The sequence below is a fragment of the Siniperca chuatsi genome, linkage group LG8, assembly GCF_020085105.1.
Source record: "Siniperca chuatsi isolate FFG_IHB_CAS linkage group LG8, ASM2008510v1, whole genome shotgun sequence".
NCBI lineage: Eukaryota > Metazoa > Chordata > Actinopteri > Centrarchiformes > Sinipercidae > Siniperca > Siniperca chuatsi.
The window spans coordinates 14,007,360-14,029,015 of NC_058049.1; the positions used below are offsets into that span (position 1 = coordinate 14,007,360).

At 39.4% G+C, this 21,656-nt stretch overlaps 1 protein-coding gene across 2 annotated transcripts in view; it reads right to left on the reverse strand.

Moving 5' to 3' along the window:
- The window catches only part of mid2 (midline 2), a 140,971-nt gene extending 124,855 nt beyond the window's left edge, over positions 1-16,116 (reverse strand). For both annotated transcript variants that reach the window (XM_044205238.1, XM_044205239.1), the window contains exon 1: positions 15,686-16,116. The gene's annotated coding sequence lies outside the window, so the exon portion shown is untranslated. The remainder of the gene's footprint in view (positions 1-15,685) is intronic.
- Between the last annotated feature and the right edge of the window lie 5,540 nt (positions 16,117-21,656).

The following is a 21,656-nucleotide window of genomic DNA, read 5'->3' on the forward strand; positions in this document are numbered from 1 at the left end:
GTATTCTTCTTGCTTTCTGGAAAGGGTGAATATAAAGAAAGGGTTTAGCCATTATTGCTGTTGAGCATTCTCTGCTTTTTAAATTCACTTTAAAGTTTCCATTAACCACATCTAATCTATGGCTTTTTATTGAGGGGATTGAATTCTGTGCTTGCATTAAAAATCACACCAAGTGAAGCCTTACATTAAGTGCTGTTTTCATTTCTTGTTCGAAGGGGAGAAGTTGCCGTGTCATCATTTTTCTCCAAGGCCCTTTCCCAATACTCTCGTCTTTAAAGTATCGCTGGGCTGGCAACTTTACTCCAAGACACCTTAAAGAGGGCAGCTGCCTCAAGCACACTTCTAACAGCCATCTGTATGAGACTTTATAAATCACTTAACCAACAAGCCTCTCTGCTACTAATCTGGAGTATAAAGTTCTTTGTTGTGAGTCATCATTGACTAAAATAACATCAATTACTGATTTTTCATCTTTCTGTGTATAGTGGATAAGCCGTCCCTCTGTTGTTGTGTCAGTACTAGTGGCCTTGTTGTGGGCTTAACGGGCATCATCAGTCTACACACACATACAGACACAGACACACACACTGCCAGACAACTCTCTTGACTATGAAGTGCTCTAATTAGTGTGGATAAACATCGGAGTTGATAACAGTGTGCTTGTTTAAAGCTAATAAGAGCATCCTCTGGGATTGATCTGTTAGCTCTTTTTGAGAAAAGGTCACTGACAAGGCAAAACCCAACACTTCTGGCAAGTACAGTACAGATGACCCGTTTGCTTTGATGCTATAGGAATCAGCAGGTGAATCACAAACTATGCACAACAATATATGATATAGTTTAGTAACTTTTGTGTGATGGAGAGTGAGTACAATGTTGGCATTCATTCAATGCCAAATGCTACAGCAGATAATTTGACTATGTTCTGCCTTTCAGGTTGAAAGTGCACTAATCAGGAACATCACTCAGGTTACATCTGAAAACATTCCCTCATGCACTATACAGACAATAGTATGTAGACTATAGAACTGTATGTTGGTTAGTGGCACATGGTTAGTGATCATTACTTGATTACTATGTTTACACATTTCACTAAAAAACAAAAATGTCAACCACCTGGTGCCGCTAGAGAAAAGGTCAGTAGACCTCCTGCTTTGGGGGCCATAAGTGTCTTTGAAACTTTCATGCTTACTGATATTGTCTAGAGCCACACTGCTGGCTAAAAATTACATACAATTTACTCTTGAGATGTTAAATGCAAAACATGTTTTGCAATAAACAGGCAGTTTGCTGTCAGACGTAGTTATGTCACGGGTAGTTATGTCAAACATGTTTGAGATCCATATGTCAGCTGTTAAATTCACCAACATTTTCCAAGTGTCTTGAAAAGAATCCACTAACTACCATGAACAGATGTGAGCCAGCCGTTTCCTGTTGGTTTGGCAGCGTGTAGCGGGGCCTGAGATGTTCAATTAAGAGTTGAAACACAACATTTTCAACCACGGAAAAGGGTTGGTCATCCATAATAAATTTCACAATTTTCTCTGTTATCAGTTTTGTTTTACTGCTGTCTGGAGGAACATTCTCTCACACATCTTCAATGGTTCCAACAATGTTGCTTCTGCAACAGCATCACAACTTGTTCCTTCCTTCCTTTTATTTTGTAATATTCTCCCTTCCTCTTGTGTCTGGTAGTTTTGCTTCCTGTCGTTGATTGCTTTGATTGTTTTCACCTGTGTCAATTAGTTTCACCTGTGTCTCGTTGTCTCCCCTCACTGACTGTATTTAAGTCTGTGTCCTTCCCTTGTTCAGTGTCAGAATCATTGTGTCACCCTGCTACTTGGATTCTTTTGGCCTAGTCTTTGTTTGAATTTATTTTGCTGGAATTATTTCTTGGTTGGCTTTTACCTGGACTTCTCAGCCATGCTTTGTTGTGTTTTCTGTTTCAGTAAGTAAATAGTCATCTTTTGTCTATACCAGTTCCCCGGATGTCTGGGCTGCTCTTGGGTCCACTTCCTGAACTGTAGCAGTTATATTCCTTTGCTTGATTATTTAAAAGTGTTTTTATCAAGTTTGTGGTGTTGAACGCTTACAACACTCCCAGCATCCAACAATCTCAAAAAGCCATTTTGCTATCACTTAATGAAAAATAAAGCCACGCAGCTGATATGATGTTGGCTGGAAGCTAACACATCACCACTTATTTTAACAGCAGGTCACATGTTGCACAAGTTTATGGCATTTAAATGTATATTTGTCAATAGGTTGTATCAAATTGTAAATTCTAATATCTGAGCCCATATTTTTGGATAGACCGATGCAGATACTGAGTACCCGACTGCCACATCCCTAGTTATAGGTATTGTAACGATCTCTTTGGGTGCAAAATAAAAAATCCTGCCAAAATGCCAAATATGAAACTTGACTGAAACTGGGTTTTAGATTTTCATGCAATTAAATCCTTTATACTCATTCAATCCTTTATGCGCATTTAACAATTTAGCCTGGCACTGCTTTTTTTTTTTTTTTTTTTTTTTTTTTTTTGAGCTATATTGAAGCTCAAAATGCTTACAGCTGCATGAAGCCAGGGCCTGCTAGATTGCATTGATTATTACTGAAGGGAACCATATGTGAGAGAGCAGAGTAGAGCAGGAGGGGGAAAATAGAGGTGGAGAGGGGCAATGGATTAGGACAGCACTGGGGATGAAAGTAAGATTTAAATGTAAAAGAAGAGAAGAAACACAGGAGAGAGAGAAAGATACATGGAGAGAAAATAAGTTGTGGAGAGGAGAGAGCATCCTCTCGGTGGAGAGGGCTAATCCCAAACATGGAGCAGATTAAGTGCATAACACATAATGCACATTTACAAGGCACAGCCCTTAGCTGAGGAGGAAACTGCTTACAGGGATGGAGAGCAGACACAAACACAGATTCTATTCCAACAATGTTATGAAAACCTAGCACACACACGCACAACCTTACCTTTGGTAATATCATACCCAGGTAAAAATTTTATTTGTAAAATTTCTGCTTAAGTAAACATTTAATAAAAGTGTAGCTGTTTCATAGAGCCTGTATAAAATTACAATCAAAGTAATACATGATGAATTTTTACAGAACTAAACCAGCAACACCACGATGTGGTTATGTTCAGTACATTAGTGAGTAAATCAAATACAGAAATAAGGTGCTAGATTGGAAACAAAAACATGACCACACACACACACAGGTGGTTACAGATTCTAATTCCCCTCTATAGAATATATAAAAATGCTTTCTAATTCTCCTCTTTATATGACACAACACAATCATTGTGATATTGTGTTTATGAGAGAGAGAGAGAGAGCGAGAGAGGCACTTTTGCCAAGGATTATATATCCATAGTGCCATCTAGTGTCTTCTGGAAAAACACACACATGAAATTCCAGCTGTGATTATGCCACAGACAGCAGACTGCCTTTTCATGCAACACATTACACAAGCTGAAATAGAATGAAGTCATTTTCTATCCCTTTTTAAAAGTCTTCATAGGGTGTTCTTTTATATTTCCCTATTTCTACTCAAGAACTCTACTAAGGCTTTATGACAGCTGACAACAAACTTATGAAGTATGGAACAAGAGTACACCCTTAAATGCTAAAATTCCACTAAAGTGTGTATCCACAAAAAACTGAGGTTCAAGTCAAAGGAGCAGAAAAACACTGGAGAATAGATATGGAGAGCAGCTGTAATGACTGTAAAGAGGAAGAGCCATCGACAGTTCTCATAAGAGATTAACCAATAACAAATAATATCAACATATCAGTAAAATTATCCATAACATAATGTATGAATCAAATAATATACTGTCTAATTATGTCTTGTTATTTGAACAATGTGTGATAATGATAATTACGCTGATAATTTATTACGATTAGTTATGGGCATTGTTTAAATATTTTAGAGCTGTCTACCTTCAAATTTAATTTGTAATCACATCACACATTAGTTGATAAATTTTTACTTAAGGCATCTGTATTTTATGATATTAACAGGTGTTAAAAGTGGCAAATGTAAAAACGTTCATGAACCAGATGTATGTTGGATGATGGAATCAACCAGCAATAGAAAGCAGCAAAACTTAATTGTGACAAGGTTATGTCATTGTATTGTCCCTTGTAATCACTCTTATGACATCTTAATAGGAACACAAAAAGTATAGTGAAATAGCTGACCAACAGTTTGTCTTTTGCAGGTCAACACTGTTTTCTTATGGTGACTGTATAATCATTACACAGAATTAACTTTTCAGATATGTACAGAAATAAATTCAAATCCCTCCCTAATTAAAACATCGTGAGACTGAGGAAAGGTTTCTAGCTAGACTAGAGGGCATGAAAAATTCATATCCAATTACATTTGGACATGGTACTGTCAGATATTCCTAATCGTTAAAATATTTTTCTCACAATGACAGGAATGTTCCCATCAACCTACATTTTGGAGCAATGCATCAAAATAGAACATTTCCTCTGATGCTGATTCTCTCTCTCACACACACGCACACACACACACACACAAACATACGTGCCAACACAGGTCTGTTGCAAACTGCAGTGTGCACTAAACAGCAGAATTACATAAACATGTCACCTACAGCAGTAAAAGAAAATACATAGTCCTGATAGAGCAGAGAAACCGATATAATGCGCCACATTCTGCTCTATTCCACTGCAGTATTGAATAGCAGTGCTATAGGAGCTGTTGCTGCTGAAATTCAATATACTCCGGCTGGCGGGAGCCATGTCCCGCAAACTCCATTATGAAACAGGCCTCTACTTAGGAGTACAAAGGCCGCAGCTTTGTGTGTGTGTGTGTACAGTGTAATTGCTGCTGAGGACATTGGGCTTATGGGGGCACCCACTGTGTACCAAACTGTCCCATAACCCCCCGCCCGTCTTCCTATCAGTGTTGTCCCTGCTCGTCTGCGTCTCCCTCCATCTGTTTCATCTCACCGCTATCCTCCAGGCTCCATCCCTCTCCCGTGTCTACTCCACTCTCCATCAGTCCCTCCAGGATTTAAATGACTTTAATGGTTTTAAAGGACTGTTTTCAGCAAAATTAAACGCTTCATGCATATACTGTCTTTGGCCTGCGTGAGATTTACGTTATCTCTGATCTTTTCTGGTATAAAACTTCTCACTTCTTTATAGACTTGATTTTGATCACATTATTTACAATATTTGGCCTTGAATATATACTTAAAGATAATGAAAGGCAGGTGGCTATCCAATGGGTATCTATAGACAGCAGGTCGACCATGTCATGTAGACATTGCCAATACTGCCATCAGCTAATATTAGCCTCATACTATTTGGGGGTTCAGTGGGTAGTATTCCTGCTTTTCAGTAAACAAGTGAATTTGTTTTTCCTGTGAATGAGATATTTTAATTCTTTCAATTCGATTCTTTGTCACCACCTTTTCCTGTAATAATATCTTTCATTGATTTTCTTTTTAGATACAAAGCCCTTCTTGGTGTCTCTTCACAGAGATGGTTTTGGTGGAATAAACCCCTCCGATTTGATTCTCTAGCTAAAAAAATTCCCATTTGATTATTTGGCTGAATTTTTGTTTTTCCTGCAAGCTCCAAGCCATTTTATGTTCTTCTTTTTCCCCCTTGTGCATTTTCCTAGAGCATCTTGAAAGAGATTTCAAAAATGTAATTAATTATTAGCAGCTCCCTTGTCAGCAGAGTTCAGTGTGAGAGACAGAGAATAGGTCTACAGCTCTTGTGGGTTGGCAGTGATTGGTAAACATAAAAAGGCTACCCTAATTCAAGAATAAAAGTAACTCATAACACCAGGGGATATTTAATACTGTCACTGCAAGAAAAAGAGGTTGGTGAGGATATGTGTGAAAACTTTATTTGAATATTACATCTTTTGTTACTTGAGCACCTAGCGACAGCACACACACACAGACACACACAAAATGAGGCAAAGGATTAATTGAGCAATTCTAGTTTGGGCGATATGTGTGACTTTGGAATGGGCTCCCCATCCGCTCCCTTAGGAGCAGAACAGTTGCTAATTCTCTCCAGGTAGTTTCCCCCCCCAGCAGTCCATCCCCATTGTCACCTAAGGTTAGCTAGCTAAAGCCATTGGATAGTTGCCTAGCAAAGGGAATTAACACTCCATGCACCCTTTGAGGTCCTGTTCTCTTTGATGTTAGCAGTTTTAGTTAATTCTGTTTTCATAATTAATTCATTTAGGAAAATATCAGGGCCAGATATGGTCACTATTACAAAATCCTCCTCAGTCACTGATTAGTTTAACCTTAAGATCAAAATCCAAAAATGTCTCCTCTACTCCGGAATAGATGGCCAATCCTCTTGAAGGAATAATTCGACATTTTGGGATATACGCTCATTTCCTTTCTTGCTGCTTAGATGAGAAGATACCATTCTCAAATCTGTATGATAAATAGCCAGCTGGCCTGGTTCTGTCCAAATATAACAAAATCACCTTACCAGTAACTCTAAAGCTCACATGTTTAATCTGTACAAAGTGTAAAAAAAAAAAAGTGACTTTATGGAGTCAATCTTCTCATCTAAATCTCGGCAAGAAAGAAATATATGAACAGTGTGAAAAGACTGGGAACATGTCTTTGAAGACAAGGGCTCAAAAGTGAAGCCTCATCATTCTGTGAGAAATGTACCACTAGGTGTCTGTGAGGGGGCAGAGAGATCATGCTGCCTCTGGACCACAGTTTAATTCAAAGCAGTGAGGATCTAATTACAAGGCAGATACTGTATGCCAGGCTCCATTTGGAGGTACAGACAAGATCCCTTGGGAACAACAAGAGAAACTCAGGCTCGATATGCTGTACGTTAGTCTTTTAAATATTGTCATTCTGAAGAGATTCCCTGTCCAGAAGAATTGATGGCTTGAATCAGTGATAGGGGAACCACTCGCAAACCTGCTGATGTACATCTGTGTGGAACCTGAATACTGTTTGGTATCTTTGGGTTTTCTTATTTATGCTTCTTAACAGACAATAAAATTCAGATTTCTCACAAATGAAACAGGAAAATGGTTGAGCAAGAATTATTATAATTGTTATAGGAAATCAATACAAACTAGTACAATAAGTACTTCCTTTTAGTATTTGCTCAACATTTATTTATATATATAATATAAAATTTATTTTAAAAATAAAATAAACAAACACACACACAGCCAACAATACCAAGATTAACATCAAGTACCAGAATAGTGTGGCAATCAAATAAGCACAAATGTGTCAGATGCTTATGCAATGTTTCATCAAAAATGTCTTCGGATCTAATCAGTTTATACTCTGTGGACAGTCTGAAAAATTCAGTTCAAACTGCTTTGAACAAAAGAGCTTTTTTTTTATCCCATTTCCTGCTGGAGATGAGAAATGCGAAAAATCTATATAGATATCAAATACTGTCACAAGGAAAATAGCCTTTAACCAATCCACTTGGGTCTCTCAACTCAACAAGTGAATGTGTAAAGGGTGAGATTATGTAGACACACAGGCAGCAGGGCTGTGATAAAATTTTAACATAAAGGCTCCACTTCATTACTGCGACCCATTCAAACACAATTACCATAGTTTTATATTTCAGCACATATGAAAGACAACAGCCAGCCACATTCACAGTGGTTTATGGCATTTTTCTGAAAACCAAATGCACAAACACACTGCTAGAATGAAAGTGGTTTTAATCTTAGATCACGTCCTCAGCTCAGAATGTCGGGGGAGTGGGGGTGATGAGGTGGTGGGCTGCCTGCATTTTCCCAGGATGCTTAGGCTGCATGGGTTATGTGAGTTTGCTTTTGATAGGGTTTTCTGAGGATAGGTTTCCTCTCTCATCGGTCGAGGAATTTAACCATGGGATCTGAAAAAGCCACGATGCCACAGTAAGAGTCTATTTTGTGTGTGAAAAAATCTGGATACTGGAGCTTGTACAGCCTCTGAGAGGGGCTGGCTCAAGATCATTGTCAAAGCCTGCTTGTATGATCACAGCTGATCTAACCAGTCTTAGGGGATGGGCAGTAAGTCCACTAGATCCTCCTGAGCCTCTCTTTATAAAGTGCCGTCATCTTTGATTTATAACATTCAATCAGAGTTTGAAAGTTTTAAACACGGATCAAAGTTTCGTATCCAATATTTTACAAGAAACATAATTTTTTTTTCCATCTACACTTTTCAACCTGATTTATTGTAACTTATTTTTGATCAAGAGGTCAACTCCTTAATTCCAGGGTCAGGGGATTCTAAAATAAAAGCGATAATCTGACTAGTACAGCCCTTGAGTCCTATTGAGTTTTATGAAGTCACTGTATCTGACTTGATAATATGATCCTACAGCTCAGTATTAAAGCTTTCAGCACTCTCAGGTTTAGCTTGGCAATCACTGTGAAAAGATGTCAAGTAATTTAAGGGAGAGAGACTCTCTTGCCCTGTATGGTTAAAGTAAAAGCTCTATTTCTGTCAGCAAGTCACGTCATGCCAAATCACTACCCCTAACAAAGTAATATCTGAGGTAATGTTCCATTGAAAACCAATAGTTAGGCACAAAATAACTCTGTCTTTGGTCCTGCAAATCATTCTTGCCTTAAAATTCATGAATACAGTGTGCTCGAAACATGAAACATTGGTGACACAACTTCACTAACTAAGCATCTTTACATCTCAAAATGAGGATGGAAATAGCAAAGTGGTGAACATGGAATGTGAAATTAGAGTCCCTCCAAATACATTTATGCAACTGTAATTATGAAAGTATAATCATTTTATACATGGAATGCAGACTAGAGAACTCAAATAGCAGATCGCAATTATATGGCACATAACAACCCAGTTTACCATCTTTCTTATGGCTCAATATTCTGTAAAACCATAGAACACAGGCCATTATTCATTAATGTAAATTTACAAGACATGTTGATTAGAGCCGCGTTCGCCTCCGGAGATTCAGGCGAGTGTCAGTTAAATGAGGATGATTGGTCGGTCAGCTTGTTCTGGCAGCTGAATTGGCTGACTGTAAGGTTAAGCAATTAGTGCGGGTAACTGAAAAAAACGTATGTGACCTTCTAATTTAGCATCATATGCTTGTGACAAATTGTTTCTTCTCTCTATAAACCTAATAATTAACATTCCCATCAACACAGCAGAGGACACGTAACAGATAATCTGGCTGGAAGCTGGCAGCAGTGCGTGGAGAACGCAAGGGCCTGCCAGTGAGATGATTAGAAACTACAAAGGAAAGATTTAGATCATGTTTGTAGGCGGGGTGTGTGTATGTGTGTGTGTGGAATGCATTGGAGTAAGAAAAAGAAGTACACAAGAGGCGGGAAAGGCAGAGGGGAGGAGCAGGGAGGGGAACTAAGTATGCTTATGTATGTATGTGGAAATCCTTACATTGCAGTTTGGCCAGGTCAGCCAGAGGGTGAGAGGTTAGGAGTAATTAATCACAGTGAATTAAGTAAAGAAGATCTCACTGTTGAACTGCCTCCTCCTCTCCTGCTGTGATTATAAGCAGAACAAGTGGTGACAGAGGACAACCGGAGGTCGCTGTCATCTTCGATTCAGCTCCCACTCAAACTACTATAGCCTCTACACCCTCTACAGAAAGCCACTAATACAGCATGTGATCATTGGTGCTATTATATCATTGCATAGAGAAGAGAGGACTACTCTGATCAAGGACATTTTATCATAATTTCTCCACTGATGCAGGACGAAATAAAAAATTGTCCATGCCATTTCACACATCTTCAGATATATCATGCCATACATGGGTGATGATTTCACAAACAAATTCAACTCGTACTGAAAACAGGTTTAAGAAAAGGCAGGGTATAAAAATTGGATTAAACCTATTCCAAACCGGCTATATTGGAGGTTTGTTCCAAATCCATGCACATTCAGAAGAAAAATGCTTAAACTCCCTGTGAAACATTTAAATTTAAAGCTATGAAAGGACAGGGATAAGCTGCGTTATTGTAGAATTAAGTCCAGCAATCATCAGGTACAGAAACAGTTGGGAATTAAACCTTTTCTTTTCTTAATATACAGCTGAAGGCCATGGGGTATTTATGGTAAAAATGGCTGGCAGCTGTTCTCCCGTGGGTAAACACAATTTAGATAGTTTAGGATTATTTCAAGCAGGTCCCCACTGAGCATCACAGCATCAGTCAACATCTCTGCCCACTGTGTTGGATTACTCCGTTATACAGAGCTTCACCCTCCCTGTTCTAAATGCAGGACATGTCACCTCAGTCACGCAATCTGCCTCTAATAAAATTACTCCAGGGGAGTTGGGCGATAATATCATGGGGGCTTGACTTTGTGTCATTCAGCTGGTTCTGTGAATACAGAGACAATAGAAACCAAGACAATTTGAAAAGGTACCATTATGAAATTTCACATACTGCATTATATATATATATATATATATATATATATATATATATATATATATATATATTGAAATATGGAACATGGTGATACTTTTCACAGTATATGAAAAGATGCAATGCCAGGTACATTTTTCAAAATAAGTTAAATATTATCTAAAATACTCAGATCTGCAAATATGGAGTAGTTAGTTAATTAGTAACTTTTTTGGACCATATGTTCACACATATAATACATTGTTTGATGTACAGGTGAAAGATTAGCGTTTTGTCTCTCAAGGATCATAATTGAAAATAATGACTTTTTATTTAAATATAAACAAAACACAGAAAAGTGATAACTGATTTTGTCATTGTTTGGTGTTGTAAAGATAGCAAATGAATTTGGAACTGAGAGCATGTTCTAGAGCTGCAATGATTAGTTAATTAATCAATTAGTCCATCGACTGAAAATAATCCGGTAACTATTTTAAAAATCGATTAATAGTTTAATTTTTTAAACAACACATTTGATGACATCACTGAGGGCTTTAAAAGAAAATAATCAAGATTAATCGATTATGAAGATAATCATTAGTTGCAGCCCTAGTTTGTCCCACTCCTGTGCTTTGTTTATTTTGGTGTTAGAGATGGAGATTGTACCTTTTTGATATGAAATATAGCAAAATCTTTAATAGCTCACATTGCACTTTAATGTATTTTTCTATAGAGGCAGTTAACACACTGGCTACTAGAGTATACCCACCAACTGCAGTTAGAATCAGTCACCCATAAACATTGGATGGCCAACCATTTGTCAGTGTTTTTGCTGTCCCTCCTTGGAGGAGGGGACAGGATGTCTGTGTGAGTGTGTGCGTGTGTGTTCGAGGGTAAATGCATGCACATGTGCATGAAGGGCACGGAGGAGGCAGCAGTCTCTTGAAGGAGGAATTTATTTGAAAATAGCCTCCCATGACCTGGCTTGATCTCGTCCCTTCATTCTTCAGTAGGGGTTGTGCACTCATATGTGTGTGTCTGTGTGTGTGCGTGTGCATGCTCAGTGTTGGGGATTTGCAGATCTTTCTAACGGCTGTCCCCCCAGAGGATAGGACTGCACTCCCACCAATGGCTCATAGCACTAATCTGACTGACAGCTTGGTCCAGCTTTCAGCCAAGAAACAGCCCACCAGCAAGGTCCAAATACCTGACTGCTGAAGAATCTTATCTGCCATGAGATGACAGAGGAGAAGCTGCTCTACCCACACTGCTCCCAAGCAAATGCTGAACCGCCTGTCTCACTCTCCCGCTCTTTGTCTGTCTGCTTGTTGTTTGTCAGCACAACACTGAAAGACCTACACTTCTCCAGACTCAGCTGGATGTGACAGTTTGACAGACTGTCACAGCAACAAACTAAAAGGCAGTGGGATGACACTGTCATATAACCCTTCTGCAGGCATTTTGAAAGAACACCTTTAAACCTTTGCCACTGACGCTTAATTTTTGTATACAAACTGTGCATACATTTAAATGCATTCATTTTTTTTGCATTACTTCACAGCGAAGAGAAAAAGGTTCATGATTTCAGAAAAAGTCATATGCACATTTAAAAAATAGAAAAGGTCAATATTGGTGAATTATACTTTAAATCCATTTGACTTAATCTGACTGAACACTGATTCACTGTTGATTCATGTACTGTGTGTATACCACTAATAAGGCAAAACTACAAGAAACTCCTGCCAAGTCAGTAACAACACCCCCACAAGCCATCTGCCTTGTGTCTTCCTCCTTCAGGGGCAAACTGTGAACCTATTTAGCTAAGATGCCCACTCATCAATCAGTGGGGCTGTTCCACAAGCCATCCAACGCAGCTTGAACTAGAAGACCCTCATAATTGAATATTAAACCCCCGATGAGTGGCAAGGCAAACTACTGTGATGCCGACTGGAGGCTGTGATGTGTTGCTGGCAGAGATACGCTGTTCAATGCGGTGTCAGTCGCATCCTGCCTACCCCGAGGCCACACTGTCATAATTTCAATCTTCTGGATAAGAAACGTATCTACATACACACACCCACACTCACACAGGGGTCCACAGATGCAAGCAGGCATCAATGTACTTGGCACGCACATACATAAACACAGCCGGCTTTAAATAAAAGGCGGCAGTGCAGGAAGGCTGTAGAAATTGCCTTTTGTTCAGTTAAGTCAAGAAATGAATTTGGCTTTTGGTGTTTTTATTTTGGTCCCTGTTTCATGCAGCATGCTGAAGGATGACAGGGAGGGAGGAATGTGTAGACAGCAACAGATCAGACTAAAGATTAAGGAGAAACCCGTGACTCTGCAATACAAATGTAATTGTATTTCTCATAGGCCTGAAAGCAAAATGGCGAGAGGAGACATAAGCAGTTAAGAAGGAAATTGTATTTTTCTGGTGTCTTGCCTAAATAATCTGATGTATGAAATGGATGTTGAGGCGGAACATGATGTGGGGAGGTACTCTTGAAAAGTTCAAAGAATGCTTTGTGTGCTGTTACAAATTTGGATTCTTCAAAAGTAACAGCAACAGTGTTTCTGGAGAAGAAAAACTGGGTTTTCACACCTGCACATATTGACATGACAACTAAGATTTTGCTGAGAAGAACATGACTTTTGACCAGTTTCCTTAATGATTTGACACGATCAGTTACCATTAACCGCCTTTACATCATGTTTGCACTGCCATTGCACCTAATTAAGTCAATCTTGAAAATATGTAAACAAAACCATTCAAACCACAACATCCGTGTACCACAACAAGGTTTTTTTTCACAGGAAGCTGGAGTTTTATCCTTCAACCAACTTTAGCAAAGCTGACAACAACATCATGGTGTTTCAAGAGGCTCCCTGTGAAAGTAGGGCCAGGAGGCTGACTCTTAGAGAAATGCCTCATTCAGACTCAAACTGGTATCAGCTGTTGACAGACAGCCCAGAATGAAAATATCCCTGTGATGGGTGTCCTTTCTGGCTAACTGATCTGTGAGGATAATGCGATTAAAATGTACAGAGAGCCTCCCTGATCAAACAAAGAACGTGACCAATATCTTTTAAAGCTTAACTGCTGTGACAGGCAGTCACAACAAAACTGGGATTATATAACGTTAGAATCTCTCTTACTCATCACTGTTTAATAGAGCAAATCTAAAAGGAGGGAATGGGCTACTGTAATATTCTTACCAAGCTAACACATTTTAATCAAGAGTGCACTAATTATGTATAGGTGTTAAGTTTCACTATATGTGGGTCAATTACATCTAGCATTTTAATATTGCATGATGGCTTTGGTATGGCATGCCAGCAGTGGGATTTATGATTTTGGCACAATCATAATAGTGTCATTGCTTCAGGTAAGATACTTCAACCTCTGATTTGCAGAAATTTCACAAATCGGCTAGCAGAGACGTAAACTTGCTTCAAGCTACAGAGAGTCAACCAGGTATACCACTGTACAGTAGGTGTTTACATTTATTCTTGGAAATCATTGCAGCTGCAGCATCAACACAGAATGCCAACCCTCTGTCACAGCTTTAATCATCCCAGCATGTAGAAACTGCCGCCTTGTCTTTCCCCTAGAAAAAGGCACTGCTATTGTCATTACAATGTCTTAATAATTATCATCCAAGGGTGCAACTAGGGAGTGAGAGAGAGAGAGAGAGAGAGAGAGAGAGAGAGAGAGCAAGAGAGGGGCAGACATGGATAGACTGCGAGAGCAGGCAGCACCCTGTAGATGCATGATGAATGAGGGTGTCAGCTGTATTCACCCAACTAGCAGCGCTGTTTCTGAGAGGGTCGGGCCCCATGCGCTGAGACCTGTCTCATTAACCACAGTGATAATGCATTAGCGAGAGAGCAAGAGAGCGCGCGAGAGAGAGAGAGAGAGTGGGAAAATAAATAATATTATATATAAAATGGTGAACCACCAGTTTCTGTAGTATAATAGCCATCTCAGCGCATTAAATGTGGTCAACATGGCTCTGACAGAATATCACACATTGGAGCACACCATGTATTAGCATATGTGTTTGACTGTGGGACTATACTGGGATTAGAATGTAATAATTTGGATTTCTAGTAATTACTTTAATTACATTTGAACATATAATTTGTTATTCAATAGTGTCAAAATGCACATTTAGAGAAAGGGACAGACAGGGGCCAATACTTGCCAATACTGTACCGCTCTTTCTTGCTTCACATTGTTTTGGTATCCTGCATTATTGATGTGGAGCTGACATTTTACACTCTGCTTTTCTGAAGCCAAAGCCACAGTGCCTCCACTGTCACCTGCAGCACTGTCTCCACAATAATCATACTGACATACTGTCAGAGCAACAAAATGATGTAACATCCCTATTGGGACTGTGTAGGGATCCTGTTGTATTTGTTAGTGAGTTTATGGTGATGCGCTTCACTCTATTGTGTCTCCTACAGTACTACTATAATATTGATATTCTATTTTTCTGTATTTTATATATATATAAAACAACATGCATTTATAGCTATGACAACACCAATTGTCTCTATGATGAAAAATATACAAAAATACAAATGTCTTTAGTCCTCATGGATGAAGAAAATGCTTAGCACCTACACTACTGTATGTCTTACTGTTGCTCTGGCTGGCAGGGGCGTGGTTGGGAGTAAACTGTCAGGTCAGTCCCCAGGATCCATATAGTAGCCTACTACTACATTATGACAGAACTGATGGTTGCAGGAAACGTGAAAATACTTTCAGTAAGCCTCAGAATCATCCAGTGCCGCTTAACATGCCATAAAAAGATCTCACTCAGCAAATCAACTTTATAGAAATATCATCCAGATACCAAAGAGAACCTGTCAGTCTCATACTTAGTGTAGTTTCAGCACTCTAACAGGTCTATAGGCCCTTTTGAAATAAAGATAAATGCATGAATATGAAGTCCATGATGTAATACTGACGCACCGCATGAGAGATTTGCGAGGGCACCTTTTCTCTCTCCCTCGCTCGTGTTTTCCAAATCACCAGATCAGTCACACACTCACTGTTTTCATCTTGCTTGTTTCTGTGCGAGGGGAAAAGCTTTTCATACACTCGTAAACAGCTGATATGGTTGGTTATTCCTAATGCAACCCGGTATCCCGCGCCTCACACTGAATAGCCTTGCACAGTGCACAAACCAACAGTGTTTTTGTTTAGCCAGTGTGCACGTTACTCTATCTATTCCTTCAAAAACCACAGGAAAGAAGCACAGCCTACCTCGGTTCGCAGTGACAGCTCCGAATGTCGACTTGTAGCGGTGGCTGGCAACAATGTGAAGATCACAGTTGGTAAGCGCAGAAGTTTTGACGAGTCAGTGACTGAGGGATCACACACACACACACACACACACACTGTGCCAGTGCCTGACGATCTGTGTATCACACACCACAGTGGAGTGTATATGACAACGCCCCAAAACAAAACTGATTCGGTTGATTCGCTGCCGGATCATTAACGCTTGTTTAAGATGTTGCTGTACAACTCGGCTGTGCGCAACGGTGCGCTCCCACTCTTTCGAGACGTGCTCCCCAATCTGAACGCTCCCCGAGGACACGTGACCAACCCAAAGGGGACGGGAGTAGCTCTCATTCCCCCACGGCAGCAGCTGGGATCGGTTACACCGTTGCTCTAGTGCCCATGCTACAAACCCGAGCTGTGCGCACCCATACTCCTCCTCCACCCGCCCTCCCATCCCCTGTGGCCTCACGGTGTCGCTGTCAAGTGTCTTTACCTTGAAATGCACCGTAGGCAAGATCTCTATGTGAAAATACACGTCATTAGTCCATAGTGTTTTAATTAGAAGGAGTTAGCTTCAGGAGTTAATAGTGATAAGCTATATTGTTCCTCACATTTGAGACAGTTATTAGAAAAGTAATTTTAATGTAGGTAACAATTTGACACATTATATGTACATATACCATATTTAACATGTTTTGAAATCAAAATAAAACCACAGTTACCTTGATAAATAAAAACAATAGTATAAAAACAAACAACAAGCAAAACAATGTCTTTTTGGAATATCAATTTTAACATCTTCAAAGGCTCTGAAAACGTCTGCATGATATGGTCCTTCTGTACATGAACAGAATATTCTGCCACAGTTTTGTTTTTTTCCTTACTTTTCTCACTGGTATGTAGTGGGCGGGGCTCCGTTAGAAAAAGGTTATGTCACGCAATCAGAGTTTAGCAACAGTCCAATAATAATGTGAAGACATTTGTGGAGTTGTTTGCTCATGTTGCTGTTACTGTAAGGATGCTTTTTCCCCTCCAAACTTCAGCTTTGATTGTTGCTTTATTTAGTCATGAATGTCTAATGTTATAGAGAAATACCTAAGACTTGAAACCAAGTTTTCAGGGGGCTTTCAAAACAATCTGTTGATATAACTGTGACTTATGGCTGGGCCGATGCCTAGCACTCAGTTTACCATGGCTATGTGTCCGGTAGCTCTGCTCACTTTTTTGTGGCTTGTCCAATGACGTTTTTGAGTTTGAGTTGGCTCGAAATGCTAGTTCTTCATTTTGCTTTTCAGTCACATATTCACACACTGGACGCAGAAGTTGAAGAGATTTTCTCTGTTAACATTTTTAGCTTTTGGGGTGCATGATCCTCTGATACGGCATTAGCCTAAGCTATTCTCTCCTTTCCACTTCCAGTTCTCTGTGACAGCAAAACACGAGCCAGCAGAAACTCCTGTAGGTTGGGGCTTACTAGACATATTTGGGGCTGACTAACTCTAATAGAAACACTGTAGACCAGCAGACGAACAGAGAGACTTGTTATTATTCTCTTCTTGTACAACTGTAAACTCGTTGAAGTGTATACCATCTGTAAACAGGGTGTTGTTGTAAAAGAGCATGCATGCTCAGCTAACCTACCCTGCATAAATATAGGACAAATACTGGACACTGTTGAAGTTGGGACTGACTCTAATTGTCCACATTTTGATCTCACTTACAGTATCGTACCATTTAAAGCAAAATGAAAACTGCTGCAGCAGCCAGTGAGAGAATACTGGATAGCCAAATGCCTCCCTCTTCCATTTGATGACACCAGAGTTTATTTTTTAAACACTTAGTTGCCAGCTTAGTTGCTAAGTGCAGAATCTTGATGCATGACACATTCTTGAAAGATGTATGTGTAAGTATGTAAACACTCTTGAGAAGGGATGCAGAGTTTGGGTTTCTCAGTAAGTGTGGCGTGTTTGCATTGGAGCTAACGTGAGCAAAATCCCTGTGGTCCTTTGCATTAAACAAATGCTGATTGCTTGTTTGTTTTGTTGTAAAGTTGGGCTAACGCCTAACAAAAAAATCCTCTAACATGGCAGAGTATATTTTTTTCTCCGTTCATCTTGTTTTTGTTAAATATTCTTTTTAACGTCATAACATCTGTGCACAAAGCCTCTGTTCCAGTTTGCAGATGCTGAAGGATGTTCCAGGCTTTAGTCATGACCTGTGTTTAACTGGAGGATATTCTGACCATATGAAGTGCTAGAGCTGTCTTGACCAAAACAAACAAACAAAAAATATAGATATACTAAATTTAAATTAAAAGGTTCTGATATGACATATTCAAAATTAAGTGCATGTAAAAGTATGTAAAAGTAATGTCTCAAAAATATGATCTTAATGTCAAAGTTGAGCAGCCACAACACAAAAGTTAATTCACTTATTATTGTCAATATCAATTTAGGATTTTGTCTGTGCTTGACAGTGTATTGCATGTACCAAGTTTTCACTCTGATATCAAACAAGATGCAAATTAATGCAAATGAAGTAGAGCAACAACTTGAGACCTTTCAGGCAAAATCCACCTTGTCAGCAACCTGTGGTCATATTTTTAAAGTGGGCGAAAGGAAACAACATTGCTTCTGCGATCAATAGCCTGCTGTGCACATGCAGGCAGGGGACTGTCACATCATTACTACTGTCTGTCTGGTCTGCATGCACAATGAAAACAACTTGCTTCTGCAATTGAGTTTGGAAACCTTGGAACGCTGGTGTAATATGATAATAACTGTCAGATCCAACATGGAACAAATGCTTGAAAGCTGGAGTCCAGTCAAAAAAAGTAATATTTAGCATTTCTTTCCATAACAGGCTGTTTGCATGGGGATAAAGCAATTACTTTTTCAGGCCCGACTTTAAGTGCCACGTAAAGTTAAAAAGAAGAGGGCTGGAAAATGTGTGCATCTTAAATATTTCTGTCACTTGACTCAGTTCCCGTGGAAGCACTTTGGAAACGAGGTTATGGGCCTGAAGATGAGGATGAGAGGAGCTGTCTTTTCCAGGCCCGTAGGTGAGCTAACGTGGGTGTGCTGCTGAGAAACAAGGATTTGTTTGCTGAATTACTGCCTTCAAACAGCTCTCAAATGCAAATGGGACAGATGCTGAATAGTAGCAGAACTGTACAAGTTGCTGTCTTAATTAGTTCCTCTGTGACAAGCTGCTCATTCAGTGGAGACGAGAAGGACAACTTAATGCTGGAGGGGAAACTGATAGGTGGTCTTTGTCTCTCTGTCTGTCTCTCTCTCTGTCCCATCAACCTGCTCCCATCCCACACATACTGACAGTCACCATTTCCGTACCACCACATGATTATGATTGGATTTTGTTATACAGTGAATGTGTCATGTTCAGCGCGCATCACAGTGTTCCCCAATTTCTTTTCAATTTGGCCTACTGAAGGATCGATCTCCATTTGGCCTGTAAAAGCACACCCTAGAAGACAGATGGTATACAAAGGAAATCCCCAGTAGAGGGATCCACACTGGGAAACAGCATTGAAAAGGGGCTAAAGGGAAACCCAGCAATCTTCCTCACAGCTTGCCCGGAAAGTATATATGAATATTTGCTCATGATCTGTGAAATGGGACCATTCTGGTTTAGGTGTGGTAAGGCAGATGATGAGGCCTTAGGGGTGCTGTGACTCCTTTTTCACCTTGTGTTTATGTTTATGCGGGAAGTTGATAAACCGGATCCCCAGGGTTCAGCGTGTCCACAGGACTGAATATCAAAAGTGGCAGGTGGATCTTTGCGCTGGCGTGTGAAGACTGCAGAACTGGTCATTCCGCCATGTCATTGCTAGCTAGGTAGATTTCATCTCTGTCAATGTCATGACACAATGACACATGCAGGAACCACCCTCCCCTGACCTGATAATGGCTTTTCGTAACACAGTTGTTTGGAGTCCAATTTTGTGAAATTTCTAAGCAATTCATCCATTTAGGCATGCAAAGCAAGAAACTGTAGACGTGTGCTTTCAAGAATAAACATTTTATATTTCTGAAGTCACACTGACTTACAATGTCACCCAACTCTTTTTAGCTGTTAATTCAAATCCCAGCATCTTTTAATAATGCATTTTCTCCCTGTGAAATACTGTCAAAGAAATGCATTCATCCTTTCAAACAACTCAAAATGAGATGTCCTTGTCTTTCTTCGTCTTGTTTGTGTGAAGGTAGATATGGATAATGTTTGGCTCTTTATAATGAATGTCCTCTGGCCCAAACAAAGACTTGAGCCATTTTATTTTCCTAATCTATAACAAAGCCTTACATTTGGATTATTTACACCCTCTTACATACGTCTATCCAGTGGTTCAGTCACTTTGTATCATTACGAAAGCCTGAATTTGAAGCTGATGAATGATGGCTCTTTTATGTCCAACATAAACCACATAAATTGATTTGATTCCAAGAAATTCAGCAAAAGTTAAATGACAACGTTCGTCCATATTAGGTGACAAAGCTACGGTCATCAAAGCACAGCTGTCAGGATCAACAGTTTTATCCCAGATTACTGCTGGATGTGCCAAGATCAGAAATTTTCAAAACCTACATTTATTTACATACAGAAGAGGCTTTTAAATATACCCTGTGGAGTTTTTGACCACTAGTAGCGCTATGGAGCAATGCTTTTATGAGTGGGTCCCTGTTTTGTTTCTATAATGCACAGGCACGGGCAAGCTTGGTGGTGGTAGTGTGCAAAGCAGTGTAGCAACAAGTCGGCAAAGGCAGAGAAGAAGACTAATAGCAAGTAAATGTGGTGCACAAGGATTTAATATATTAAAAAAATAGCTTTGCAAATGTTTTAAGAGGAAGGAAATGCATTCAACATGTTTATTACAACTCAAGGATACACACAATGCGTTTTGGTGAGAAACACTGAATGTTAACATAACATTTGTTTGCTCTGTGAAGTGTTGAGTTGCATTTTAGTGCCTTGTAAGGTTGTTCTAGAGGGAGCAGAGGTGATGGCAAAAACCTTTATGCGCAGGCCTAACTTTCTCTCTCTTATCTTCATAGTTTTACTAGTAGTACTGAACCCGAGGAGGTCAATAAAGAGTATTTAGTAATGTGTGCAGATAAGTGGCATCTCTTACAAAGCTCCCTTAATTTACATAGAGATTAGCCCAAAACATATTGTTAATCATTACAGGGCTTATGAATACTTAATTGAAGAGGGATAACTGAGGCTGGGGAAAAGTAATAATTAATGAGGCTGGGTGCAGATGGGACAGTATGGGATACTTAATTTAATTTTGGCACTGGAAATGACCCACTTTTGAAGTTGTTTGGAGTATTGGTAAGTTTAAAGTCAATTCAAAGAAATCAAACTTACACAAAATTCAAAACAACAACAAAAAACATGTTTGTTCCATGATGTTGAATGGACATGCACGGTATATTGTAAGCTTCTTGACTTAAAGCTATTGGAAATACTGTGTGTGTTGTGATCTTCAACATCTGACTTCTTCCAAACTGACCAAATGTTTTTTGTGTAAAACAAAATTAGCATTTCTCTCACTTGATCTCTTTTTATCTTTTGAATTGTTAGCATGTTTTTATTTAAGATGAGGATAGCTGTTAGCTTACAGCTTTCGAAAAAGTAACAGCAATGAAACAAAGAGACACAAACATCTTGGAACTTTTAACCAGTGATCAGCTGTATGCCGGAAAGCTAAAGCAACAACATCATGCACAGTGGAAGCTTCCAAGGACTGCATAATACTGTAGCTATATTATACATTGTATTTACATTATGCAAATATCTCGGTGGCCGAATCTCTTCTCTCCCACTGTGCATGTTTTAGCATTTGAAGTTTTAAAAACATTCCTTTGTTAAGGATTTGGCTGTGTTTGTTGTCTGTCTGTCTGTCTGTCTGTCTGTATGTCTGTATGTCTGG